This window comes from Aethalodelphis obliquidens, unplaced genomic scaffold (assembly GCF_003676395.1).
Source record: "Aethalodelphis obliquidens isolate GAN/ISIS:26980383/991018 unplaced genomic scaffold, ASM367639v1 scaffold1, whole genome shotgun sequence".
NCBI classification, from domain to species: Eukaryota; Metazoa; Chordata; class Mammalia; order Artiodactyla; family Delphinidae; genus Aethalodelphis; species Aethalodelphis obliquidens.
Window position 1 is genome coordinate 46,814,666 of NW_020837945.1, and position 14,649 is coordinate 46,829,314.

Sequence of the window (14,649 nt, forward strand, 5' to 3'; positions counted from 1 at the left end):
ATGAGGGGACTTCCCTGGTGGTGCAGTGGTTAAGAATCCCCCTGCCAATGCAGGGGACATGGGTTCGATCCCTGGTCCAGGAAGATCTCACATGCCGCGGAGCAACTAAGTCCATGTGCCACAATTACTGAGCCTGCACTCTAGAGCCCTCAAGCCATAACTACTGATCCTGCATGCCACAACTACTGAAGCCCATGTGCCTAGAGCCCGTGCTCTGCAACAAGAGAAGCCACCTCAATGAGAAGCCCACGCACCACAATGAAGAGTAAACCCTGCTCACCGCAACTAGAGAAAACCTGTGTGCGGCAACAAAGACCCAACGCAGCCATAAATAAATAAATAAATAAGCAAATAAATAAATTTATTTTAAAAAAAAACACAATGAGATACCATTTCACACCCACTAGGATGACTTTAATCAAGAAAATGTAAAATAACAATTACTGGCAAGGATGTCGAGAATTGGAACCCTCATAGATTGCTGATGAGAATATATAATGATACAGCTGCTATGAAAAGCAGTTGCCTGTTCCTCAAAAAGTTAAACACAGAATTACCACATGACCCAATAATCCCACCTCTAGATATATTTCATTTCAAGAGAAATGAAAACATACATCCACACAATAACTGGGCCCAAGTTTTCATAGCAGCATAATTCATCATAGCTGAAAGGTAGAAATAACCCAAATATTCATCAATGGACAAATGACTAAACAAATTGTTGTATACTGGTATATTCAAACAATGGAATATTATTCAGCTATAAAAAGAAACATAGTACTGATACATGCTATAAGTTGGATCAACCTCAGAAACATTATGCTAAGTAAAAGAAGTCAGGTATTATAAAGGTCACATATTATATGATTCCTTTTATATGACACATACAGAATAGGCAAATCTATCAAGATATAAGGCATATTAAAGTTTCCCAGGTGATATGGAAAGAGGGGATTGGAGAGTAATTACTTAAGGTATATGAGGTGTTTTTATAGAATGAGGTAAAAATTTTGAAACTACAAAGAGCTGGTGGTTGTACAACATTATCAGTATACTAAATACTACTGAATTTTACCCTAATTTCCACCGAATAGTACACTTTAAAACAGTTAACTCTATATTATGTAAACTTCACCTAAAAAAACTCTTCCCCACAATAACATCAGAATACAATAACTTTACAAAAAGATGTAGGGAAAAAAAACTTCCATGGAACAAGTAATACCTATAAAATACAAACTGCTTCATTGATTAAGAAGAGGAAACTGCCAATTTATTTTATGAGGCTAGGAAAAGCTTAATAACAAACCCCAAATGGGGCAGTACAAGATAAGAAACTATTAGAACAATCCCATTTTAAATATATATATTAATAGAGAAAAGATTACTAGATTCAGTACACCAACTAATTAAAAATCTGCATCAGAACTATAAGACTTCTTCAAAAGTCTCATCAGTCAACCTGACATAACTCAGGAAATAATCAATGATCATGAAGAGGAGTCAATAAATATTACCCAAACTAAAGCACAAAAAGTAAAGAGACTGAATTTTCTAATTAATTTTTATTGGAGTATAGTTGCTTTACAATGTTATGTTAGTTTCTGCTGTGCTGCAAAGTGAATCAGTTATATGTATACATATATCCAGCTCTTTTTTAGATTTCCTTCCCATTTAGGTTACCACAGAGCATTGAGTAGAGTTCCCTGTGCTATACAGTAGGTTCTCATTAGTTATCTACTTTATACATAGTAGTGTAGGTATGTAAATCCCAATCTCCCAGTTCATCTCACACCCCTTCCCCTTTGGTAACCATAAGTTTATTAAAGAGACTGAATTTTTTTTTCTTTTTCTGTATGCGGGCCTCTCACTGTTGTGGCCTCTCCCACCATGGAGCACAGGCTCTGGATGCGCAGGCTCAGCGGCCATGGCTCACGGGCCCAGCCGCTCCACGGCATGCAGGATCCTCCCAGACTGGGGCACGAGCCCACGTCCCCTGCATCAGCAGGCAGACTCTCAACCACTGCGCCACGAGGGAAGCCCAAAGAGAGTGAATTTTAAAAGAAAAAAGAAAAATACAGAACACCCCAGAGCTGTGGTACAAACCAAAAATTCTAAACAAGTGAAACTGAAATGTCGGAAAGAGTCCTACTGTATAGCACAGGGAATTATATTCAGTACCCTGTGATAAACAATAATGGAAAAGAATATGAAAAAGAATATATATATATGTATAACTGAGTCACCTTGCTGTATAACAGAAATTAAACACAACATTGTAAATCAACTATACTTCAATAAAATTTTTTTAAAAAGAAATGTCAGAAAGAGAAGACAGAACAGAAATATTTAAAGAGCTTATGCCAAAAATTTTCCAAAATTATTGACAGTTACCAAACTATAATTCCAAGAAGCTCAAAAACACCAAATAGGCTTTTTAAAAAGAAATTTACACAGAATGATTTTGGCTGAAAACCAAATACAGAGAAAACCCTGAAAGAAGTAGAGAAAAAGATATACAGAATAACTTTAACCAAAATTACAGCAGACTTCTCACTAAACTCTATGAAAGCTGGAAACAATGGAGTGACATCTTTAGAATGCAAAAGACAAATACTATCTACAAAGAATTTTATACACAGGGTAAATATTATCAAAATTACAACTTCTCCTCAAAGGACACAGTTAAGAGAATGAAACAGCTAATGGGAGAAAATATTGCAGATCACATTTTTGATAAAGGACTTAGATCTAGATTATGTAAATAACTCTCAAAACTCAATATTAAGAAAATGAACAATCCAATAAAAAATGGGCAAAACAGAAATAACCAAGTAAGGCAAACTTATGGCAAATAAGCACATGAAACTATGCCCACAGTCATTTTGGAAATGCAAACTACAATGAGATGTCATTAAACATTTCTTACAACAACTAAAATAAATTTTCAACCTGTGATGACAATGATTTAAGGCACCTGGAAATCTCATATCTTGTTGGTGGGATTGCAAAGTAGTTCAGGATGAAAAACAGTTCAGGAGTTTATTATAAAGTTAAATGTACAATTACCATATGACAAAGTAACCTCCTTATGTTCACACTGAAAAGTATACACAAATAATTTTATTTATAATAACCAACAATTTGAAACAACCCATAATTTGTCAAGTAGGGTCCACACAATAGACTTCAATACAGCACTAAAAAAGGTCAAATTACTGATATACACAATATGTACAGTTGTAGCAGAGTTCTGCAAGTCTTAAGAAACACATACACAAACAACTGTTAATATATAGAATAATTCTATCATTCTCCAGAATCCTCTGTACTACTTTGTAGTAAACTCACCCTCATGTTCAACCTGTAGTACACTAATCTTTCTATTCCTGTAGTTTTGTCTTTGTAAGAATGTCATAATGAAATCAAACAGTATATAGCCTTTTGATTTCTTTCACTTAGTGCAGTGTATTTGAAATTCATTCACCTTTTAGCAACATTACATATACTTCCTTTCTTTTCATATATTTTTGGAACTCTCTCTTCTCTTGGTTTCCATGATACACATTCCCCAGTTTTCCTTTGATCTCTTAGTACTTGTTTCAATCTCCTTTGTAAGATCCTCTTTCAATATTGAACTTTTGCAGTTGGACTTTAAGACTGGAGGTCAGTCCTGAGCTCATTTTTTCTATATCTACCCTCTCTCACTAGGGTGAGAATATCTACCCCCATGATTTTAAATGTTATTTATATGCTCATAAGTAACAAATTTATATCCCCATGCTATAAAGCCAGATGTTCCCATACAATGAATCAAGATCCTATTATTTCCTCACCAGAGCACTGACTGCAGAGCAGAACTACCTTGATTGGGAGTTTAATCTTCCCTCCTTTGGGGTTCAGCCAATTAAACCCTCAGCTAGCTTCTGTTTTCTCCACTCTCCTCTCACAAGAGGTTAGACCTTCTTTGTATGACTCCAAGGAAGCCCTCTAAAATGCTCTTTTTTTTGTTATCTGCATCAATTGAGCTTAGCAATAGCCACCCAATTTTTATGTTATTTTAGTTTCCATTTCCCACGTTTTTCAAATGTCTGTTATATGGAACTAACTAATGGATTCCCTTATACTGCTATGCCATCTCAATGCACCCCAGTAAAACTTTCAACACCTAGATGGTTGTGCCAGGGACCTCTGTGATCTACCTAACACCAGTGATGGGATCATTATTATCAGAGTCTAAAACAGTGTTTAGTACACAGGATGATTACCAGAAGTTTCTGGAATCAATGCTTGTAGAAAGCAGGCATGAAAAAAGGGAGAAGCAGGGCCAATCACAGTGTTGGGTAAGCCCATGAGGAGCTGTGGATCTAGAGGCACCTTAAAGATTGTCCCCTTTTGGATCAAGATGGCCAGCCTTTTATCAGTCATTGATGTGCACACTCCCACATCCCCAGAAGCTGTGTGACACTGTGTGATGTGGCTTTCTGAAAGGATACCTAAAGGGACTGACAGGTGAAGGTTGTCTTCTGTCAGCACTTTCACAGCTGGAGCAACAAGTTCTTCATTAAAGGGGGAGCTGGGTGGTCAATCTCAGTATCCACTACAATGTTCCAAATCAAACTCTTAAAACTCAACCAACACCCTCCTCCTCCAAATATGATCCTTCTCCAGTCTTCCCCTTTTCAGGAATCCATCCAGCAGTTCTAAAATTAGAAACCTAGGAGTCCTTCCTAATATCTTCCTTATTACCAGCCACGCACAATATGGATTAGCATTAAGTGCAAACATTTTAACCTCCAAGTTATATCTCAAATTCTCCCCACTTGTATTTTAACCACTGCCAACACCTCAGTCTAAGCCACATTCATCTCTCACCTGGAGAATCCCTAGACTCCTTGCTAGACTCTTCCCATTCCCTCTCTTGCCCCTTTTCAACCTAATCTCCACATACAAGTCAGTCTAAACTTTGCGAAGTATACATTGGATCATCTCATGCCCCTGGCTTCAAACCGTTAAGGGCTTCCTATAGAACTTAGAATACAAACTCTTTCACATCTTACCACTATGCTTTTACTCATTGGTCCCCTCTCTAATCTCATCACAGGCCCCCCTCTCCATTACTCATCACTCTTCAGCCATACAGAATTCTTTCAGTTTCTGGAAGCTGATGAGAATTTCCCTGCCATAAATAAAACATTTTACATTTTCTTCTAACCTCTGGTTATTTTGCCTGGTGAGTTCTTTGTCCTCCTTCAGGTAACCTTCATGCTACCTTCTCAGATAGCTCTTTATTGACCTGCAGGGACAATAGATATATGTGTTGCTATTTAGCATCTCTTGACTCTTCTTTTATATTAATGGAAATTCTCATAATGTAGGAGATCCCTGTATTATAAGTCCTGCCTCTTCAAGGTAGATATCAAAATTCAACCTCCCAGCTGTAATGGCAGGTGGAATGCAGATCTGTGACCCAGAATCTGCCAGTCACTTGCACCAGAGTTAGCCTTCCACTGGGAAGGGACCAACATGAGGAATTGGCCTCACTACAACTTGCCTTTCTGAAAGCAGGTGACGGAAGTGCCAAGCTCTTCAGGGCAGTAATTGTGGATATCCTGAGAGCCCATCCTGAGCATCACTGAGGAAGTGGGGGGTTGTTAAAGCTGTATTTTGGGAGCCAAGTGATGGTGGCTAGCTGCTCTTGCTGGAGCAGTCCCGTGTAATGTGACTGGATATTGTTCCTGGCTCCCTAAGTTTCCCAAAGACTCTGTGAGCCATGTTTTATATGTCGATAAATTCCCTTTCTTCTAGAACCAGCCACAGTGGATTCCATTCCAACCTAACATTTATAATCTCTCAACTAAAGCAATCTGCTCCATTATTCTCTATCTCAAAACTCATTTTATTTGCTTCACTGCATTAGAGGACTTGTAGTCATGTTTGTGGGTTGTCTATCTTCTCTACTAGGTTATAAAATCCCTGAGGGCAGAGTCTGTGTATTTTTTAATTCAGTACTATATATGAGGTTCCTTTGTTGGTTCATTCAACAAACTTTATGGAACTCTTTCTATTGACACAGACACTAAAGAATATAACATTAATAAGAGATGATTCCTCCTTTCAAAGTGCTCACATCATAGCTGGAAGGACAGACACAGAAATCGATCATTAAAATCTAATATGGCCAATATACAGATTAAAATTGTCAAGGATTTTTATAGGTTTACCAAAGAGGTTCATTTAATACAAACTGTGGGAGGAGGGAGGAAGTCAGATTAGGAAAAGACAAAGAAACAAGAGAGGAGGAGGAGGAGTAAAAGTTTCAGGAAGAATTCTTGGAAGATGCAGTGCCAAAGCTTCAAAGAGGTGAAGGGAGGGGAGATGGAATATGGTGCTGAAAAAGAGGATCCTAGGCAAAAGCTGAAGGTCCCACAATGAAGAGCTACGTGGTAGAGAAAGGGGCGGCGGGGGAGGGGGGGGCTTTCACAAGAGGGAGGCAGGAAAGAAGGCACAAGGTGTGGAAGAGACTGGAAAGGAAGGCAAAGCTACATCAGGGATGGACTCGTGCTCCACTGGAGATTTCTAAAATTATGCCTGAATATAGAAAAGGCTTGCAAGGGAATGAAACTAGATTAGTTTGAGTGATCTTTTTTTCTTTCAACATTCCTTATACCATTCTTTTGTCAATTAACTGAAGTTTATAAAAATCCTTTTCCAACTATCTTCAACACATTCTAGCCATGCTTCTACTGTGTATTTCTCAGCACTGTTATGTCATTTATATATTAATGATAAGGTGTACATTTGGTTTTTGTATGTATTTTGTTTCTAAATACAGACTACATTTCAGGAGTAAACACTGTGTGTTTATCTCTTTGGATCCTCGTGATTTTAAACATCTCTGTGAGTATGCATTAGCATTTAATAAATGCTTATGGAAGGGATATGCAAATTATACTTAGGAAACTTGAATGTAAAAGGAACCCTTTCCTTTTCTATGAATGTTAATGTGTAATGTGTACATAAGAAGTTCAAAATATTTGATTGCAATCTGGCCTTTGCCTCCAAAATATTTTTAATATAAATTACCTATGTGGGTAATGATGTATTGATACATCAACTCACATCCAGCTTTTACAAATGATGCAGAACTCAAAGACTGAGATTATCTAATTGAACTGTGATCCATAATTCTACCAGGATTCACATAAATTTCCTCTCCAGCACCCAGACAAACCACTTGTCTAAGTAACCTTCTCATCTTTTAATTCTCAGTGAAAATGTCCTTAAGGCTTGAACTACAGGGTCCCTGCTTCTTACTCCAGGAGGAAGGAGGTTTCTACAAGACTCTTAGCAGTGGTATGCAAACAGGGAGTGAAATGGGGATAGTAAAATGAAAAATACCATTGGCTGGTTAAGAAAAGAAATAACTTCTTACCATCCCCTATTCATTCTTCACACTACCTAGATTCTGCATTGAAAACTCTCAAATACAAACTGGTGAGCAAGCTTTTATAAGCCTATCACCAACAATGCCAAGTGTAGGCTGAATCTTCAGTGACTGCATCTTTCTGACTCTTCTCTATATTTGTTTCTCAGAGCCACGTGGGCCTGTTCTGCTTTCAATGGGTTAATTACCAAGGAAGCATTTTTCCTCTGTGGTCTAGACATAGAAACATCCAGATATTGTTTCCCTTGAAAGGCAGCCATCCTGCTGAATTTACTTGATCACCAATTCCCATGTTTTTCTAAGGCCAGATGGAGCTAAACACAATTTTTGAAGATTTTTCTCTCTCCTTTTTTCTCACCGATTAACAGCGTGTTTGTTTTTGATTGAGGATGCTGCCAGGCAAACAGAGGGAAAGAGAAGAAAATTCCTTAATTTTTAAGGTGCAGAAACTCAATAATGATGGATTTGCTATAGCCAAAAGGAAACAATCCCTGGACCTAACAAATAAGCATGAAAAAAAAAGGTTACTTAATATTACATAATTTTAGTAATCCCTATATTATAGGGATTTTGAGAATAATATAATTTTCTTAGCTGAAATCCAGAGGTAGGTGTTTGTTGTAATTACAGGTAGGTAGAGAGTGAGAGAAAAACAGAAAACTCAACCTTTGAAAAAAACCTTAATCCTGACATAGCTAACTATCGCTATGAACTTAGATAAGTCACCTACCTTATTTGAGCCTTTGTTTCTACAAATATAAGCTAAAAGATTTAGGTGACTTTATATTTGTGATCTTTCCATCTCTAAAATTCTTTGACCTCCTATGATTCTCAGCCAATAATATTCTACCTGGAAATAGTACTGATTCTCCTCCTCTGTGTTCCCTGCCCACCGCATCTCCATTTGGAGACACTTTCTTCTGCTTTCTTCTGTAGGAGTTATATAATAAATGTGAAGTGAAGACAGCTGAGCCTGCCCTGAAACCATGATAAATAGCCCCAATGTCCTGATTGCGCATTCCCTGTTGGAAGCCAAGAACTCCATACAGACCTGGGAAGGATTAACTGGTACTCCAGCTGAGTGCAAACTGGCACAGGGGCCAGGCACGTGCAGGCCGCATGAGGTTACTCTGAGACATCTCCTTTCTGGGAGGACCTGGACTTCCCCTCTCCCATTATAGTCTCAGATTCCCGAGTCCCAGAGGCCCCCTGGGCAGCCACAACAAGCCGTGGTGCCAGAAACAGTGGTAAGTAACAGGAACCTAACCCTGACTGTATCACGACTTGCTACAACTCTTAATAACTCGGACAACTCACTTGGCCACCAGCACTGTTTTCTCCCAACTTTGTTAAAATAGCCAAGTCTGTGATTGCTGATGCCCGGTAGTGACATTTCCATTCTAGGCCAGGGACTGTGAAAACTATGCTTAAAAAGAGTCAGTGTGATTAATGTTCTTAAAAACAGAGTATTTTTTAGTGTCAAACATCATTAAAGTAACTGGAGGGACTGATGAGTTTTGGGCGTTCTGTGACTAAAGGGATGCACCACCCATGTCCCCAGGTGACATGAGGCCAAACTCTGTTCAGATACCAGTGAATCACGTGGGAATAACGAAGGCTGAATTGACAAATGACAGGAACATCACCTCTCACAGGCCAAACCCGCACCAGAGAGGTGTATTGAACCCCCCTCAGAGTCACCCAGACTGGGCCTCTCGTTTCTTTCTGAAACGCCTGTTCCAACAGTATTAGACACACTCTGGAAACAACTACACATTGCTAAATGATGAGTTCTGAGGCAAGGACTTGTCAGTAGTATGGTAATGTGGATAAAAGACAAATATTTTATTTGGTGGTAAAATTGCCTGGCCCTTAAAAAGACACTACAAAATTTCGTTTGACTACAGATGAAGTTAACGATCAAGGTTTGGGGTCTAAATCATTGTCACAGAAGACAAACAACCCTCCCTTATTTTTTTCTTTTTCTTTTTTTTTTTTCCCTCGCTGCCTGTTAGATGCCACAGTAAAGCATACCAAAAGAGCAGTTTCAGCCTCAGAGACAGATTTTTAATGCAAGAATCCTCACACCAGATTGCTTTCTTCAAACATCTGATGGAGTATGTTTTTCAGCCCTATCTCCCCATCCAAAAAAAAAAGTTTCAGGTTCTAAACATACTTTAATTCTATCTCATTGAATAAAATCATTGAGTAAACACCATTCAAGTGGCTGGAGGGACTGACTGATCACTTTTGGGCCTTTGTGACTAAAGGGATGCACCACCTATGTCCCCAGACGACATGAAGCCAAACTCTGCTCAGATACTGGTGAACCACATGGGAATAACAAAGGCTGAATTGGCAAATGACAGGAACACCACCTCTCACAGGCCAACCCCTCACCAGAGAGGTGTACCAAACCTTCCATGGAGTTACACAGACTGGACCTCCCATTTCTTCCTGAAATGCATGTTCTGACAGTATTAGACACACTCTGGAAGCAACTACACATATTTACGAAGGGAGTTCACAGGTGAAGACTTGTCAGTAGCAGGGTACTATGCTGTATTCTGTTTTGTGATGATACAATTTATTAGTCCATTGTACTCTTGCAGGCACTCAAAGAGTTTTCAGTTCTTTACTACTATGAACTACTACTTAGGGTTACTAAGATCATCTAGTTCATGACTTTTGATGAAGCTATGTACACGTTTCTGTTGGTTATATATGTAGGTGGGGTATAATGTATCGTCAAGCTGTTTTCCAACGCACGTGTATCAGTGCAAATTTGGACCCCCACCAGCAGTGCCTCACAGCAGCGATGCCTGCTCCTTCACATCCTCACCAGCACTCAGTATTCTCCATCCTTCTACCTTAAACATTCTAACAGATGTGTAGTACTGTCATACGGTGGCTTCTAGTTTGCACCTCCCTGACAACTAATGAGGTTGATACTTTTTCTAAGTTTATTGTCTATTTGAATATCTTCTATTTTAAAGATTCTTCTTAAGCTTTGTTTATCTTTCTATTGGTTTACCTTCCTTTTTCTGATTGATTTGTAAGAGTTCTTTTTTATTCTGGATACGAGTACTTTGAGGCTTTTACAGAGGCTCTTAATTTTGATATAAACTGAATTACCATTAAAAATAAGGATAAAATGTTTTAGAAATAGTTCTTTATGTGTCCTGTTTAAAAGTCTTTGCCTGCTTCAAGATCATCGCCTGACTTTTCCTCGAAAAGCATTATTATTTTCCTTTTACATTTAGATGTATAATCCATCTGAATTTGATTATTTTTTCATATGGATATCCAATTGACCCACAGCATCATTTACTGAAGAGACTATTTTTCTTTGCTGCACTTTTTTCATACTTTTTTTAATCATAAGTTATTATACAGGAGTATAGTGAGTATAATTCTGGACCCTCTATTCTATTCCAGTCATCAATTTTCTGTCCATTTACCAAAGCCAAACTATCTTAGTTACTATAATTTCATAACAAATTTTAATATCTGGCAAGGTAAGTCCTTCAACTAAGTTCTTCTCCAAGAATGCTTTGGGTATCCTTGCCCCTTGCATTTCCAATTTTCACTGAACAAAAACCATGTTGTTTTTAATTAGGATTACACAATCTGTAGAATCATTTGAGCAGAATTAATATCTTAACAATATTGAGTTTTCCATCTGTGAACATGGAATAGCTTCTCCATTTGTTTAGATTCTCTGTAATTTCTCTCAGTAATGTTTTGTAGTTTGATTGTAGAAGTGTGCACAATTTATTACATTAGTTGCTTGTTATATGGTTTTTTATGTTGTTATAAATGGTAATGTTTTAATTTTCCATTTTCTTCTGGTACATAGAAATATTTATAAAATTATGCATACTAACCTTGTATTTAGGGGCATTGCTAAATCTTCTTGTAAATTCTTGTTGTTTTTCTGTAGTCTGTTGATGTGATATTAAACCACCCTTGAATATCTGAAATAAACTCTTCTTGGTGGCAAATATAACATCCTTTTTATGTATTGCTGGGTTGACTTTGTTAACATTTTCTTAATTTTGCATCAGTGTTAATGAAAATTTTTGATTTATAATTTTTCTTTATTATTATGTCTTTCTCAATTAAAGAACTCTTAAAAAGCATTAGAAAAGAAACTGTTCCCTCTTTTTCTGTTCTCTGGAAGAATTTATACAGTGTTGTTATGTCTTTCTCAAATGTTTGGAAGAATTCACCAGTGAATCTATCTTTGCCTAGGAATTTGATTATGAGAATGCTCTAATTAAGAATCAAAGTTTTAAAATACATATCCGATTTTTAAAATTTTCTATTTCATCTTATGAAAAACTTAATGTTATTGGGTTTTTGAATTATTAACTCATATCACCCAAATTATCAAATTTATTGTAGAAAGTGTTCATAATATCATCTCATTTGATGTATTATGATCTGTACATTTTCATTTCTGAAAATTTGTGTCTTCTTTTTTCTTTATTAATCTTGTGATGTTTATCAATTTTATGAATTTTATCAAAATACCAACCCTTAACTTTGTTGATTTTTCATTTTTAATTTTATTTCTGCTCTTTATTATTTCCATCCTTATGTAATTCTTAGTTTTTATTTGCTTTTTGTTCTCTTGCTTCTTGAGTTGTAAGTTTAAATAAATTGATTTTTAGTCTTCTTTTCCAATATGCAGTTGACCCTCAAACAATGTGCAAGCTAGGGTTGCCAACCCACACAGTCAAACATCCATGTATAACTTTAGAGTAATTTTTCTATACCTGGAGTTCTGCATCTACAGATTCAACCAACCACAGATCATGTAGTACTGCAATATGTATTTATTGAAAACAATCCACATATAAGTGGACTCACACAGTTCAAACCCATGTTGTTCAAGGGTCAACTATATAGAGAATATATTCTGACCACAGTGGAATTAGGCTAGAAATTAGAAACCATTCTGAACTGAATTATACTGGAAATATATCAAAAATTTTATTGCTGCAATTTCTAAGTATGCCATTAACTGCAGCAATACAATTTTTGACATATTTCCATTGTAACTCAGTTGAGATATATATTATATACATGCCTATTTATATATATATGACATATATATGACATTACAATTCTTGTTTTATATATGTCAGTAGTCACTTTTATTTGCCCACATATTTTACACCTCTGGAGTTCATAATTTCCTCCTATATTTCCATGCTGAATCTGGAATTATTTTTCTACCTGAAAAAAGTCAATTTAGTTTTACAAAAGTGGACTTGCTGGTGACGAATTCCCTCACTTTTCATTTGACTAAAACTATCATCTTCACTTTTGAAGGATAATTTTTTGGTATAAAATGATAAGTTGGCAGTTATCTCCTTTCAATATTTTAAAGATGTCATTTTATTGTCTTCTAGCTTCCATAATTTCTGTTGAGAAGTTAGATGTCATTCTCAGTAATTTTTTTAAGGTGCTGATTTTAGGTTTTTTCTCTTTGTACTTGATTTTCAGATTTTATAATATACTTAGGTATAGTCTTGTTTATCTTCAACTTGCGATTCCCAGACTTTTCTAAATCTTTCAGTTGACATCTTTCATCAGTTTTAGAAAATTTCAATACTGATTTCCCATATTTTCTCTTTTTCCTCTTGTGACTCCTATTATATGTACATTAGACCTTAGATAATCCTACATATCTTCATTCACCTTTTTATTGCTTTCTACATGCTTAATTTTGTATACTTTTAGTGACTTGTCTTTCAATCTACATGTTCTGTATACTTCTCTCACTAATTTACTCTTAAGAACACCCACTGATTGCAGTACATTGAGCTCCATAGAGGCAGCGCCAGGGCAAGTGAGAGCCGGACGGGCACTGGGCGACTCTGTGCCTCATGGAGGAAAAATAATTAAGCATGGGCAAAGGAGATCCTAAGAAGCCGAGAGGCAAAATGTCATCATATGCATTCTTTGTGCAAACTTGCTGGGAGGAGCACAAGAAGAAGCACTCAGATGCTTCTGTCAACTTCTCAGAGTTTTCTAAGAAGTGCTCAGAGAGGTGGAAGACCATGTCTGCTAAAGAGAAAGGAAAGTTTGAAGACATGGCAAAGGCGGACAAGGCCCGTTATGAAAGAGAAATGAAAACTTATATCCCTCCTAAAGGGGAAACAAAAAAGAAGTTCAAGGATCCCAATGCATCCAAGAGGCCTCCTTCGGCCTTTTTCTTGTTTTGTTCTGAGTGTCATCCAAGAATCAAAGGAGAACATCCTGGCCTATCCATTGGTGATGTTGCAAAGAAACTGGGAGAGATGTGGAATAACACTCGGCAGATGCCAAGCAGCCTTATGAGAAGAAGGCTGCTAAACTGAAGGAAAAGCACAAAAAGGATATTGTTGCATACCAAGCTAAAGGGAAGCCTGATGCAGCAAAAAAGGGAGTCGTCAAGGCTGAAAGAAGCAAGAAAAAGAAGGAAGAGGAGGAAGATGAAGAGGAGGAGGAGGAAGATGAAGAAGATAATGATGATGAATCAGTTGGTTCTAGCACAGTCTTTTTTTCTTGTCTATAAAGCATTTAACCCCCCTGTACACAACTCACTCCTTATAAAGAAAAAAATTGAAATGTAAGGCTGTGTAAGATTTGTTTTTAAACTGTACAGTGTCTTTTTTTGCATAGTTAACATACTACCGAATGTGTCTCTAGATAGCCCTGTCCTGGTGGTATTTTCAATAGCCACTAACCTTGCCTGGTACAGTATGGGGGTTGTAAATTGGCATGGAAATTTAAAGCAGGTTCTTGTTGGTGCACAGCACAAATTAGTTATATATGGGGATGGTAATTTTTTCATCTTCAGTTGTCTCTGGTGCAGCTTATACGAAATAATTGCTGTTCTGTTAACTGAATACCACTCTGTAATGGCAAAAAAAAGAAAAGTTGCAGCTGTTTTGTTGACATTCTGAATGCTTCTAAGTAAATACAATTTTTTTATTAAAAAAAAAGAACACCCACTGAGTTCTTAACTTTAGATATTATATTTTTCTATTTTAGATTGTTTATGGTTTTTTTTTACAGAGTATAATTTGCTGAAGAAATTCTCCATACTTTCATGTATTCTTCCCATATTCTTCTCTAATTTATTTAATACATCAATCATAGTTATTTCAAAGATCTTGGTTGGTAACTCTGATAGCTGGATCATC

General features: G+C 36.8%; 1 pseudogene across 1 annotated transcript; it reads left to right on the top strand.

Moving 5' to 3' along the window:
* Positions 1-13,267: 13,267 nt before the first annotated feature.
* On the top strand, positions 13,268-14,265 carry LOC113618891 (high mobility group protein B1 pseudogene; annotated as a pseudogene). The gene has a single exon (XR_003432178.1). The product of XR_003432178.1 is annotated as a high mobility group protein B1 pseudogene (transcript).
* Positions 14,266-14,649: the final 384 nt, after the last annotated feature.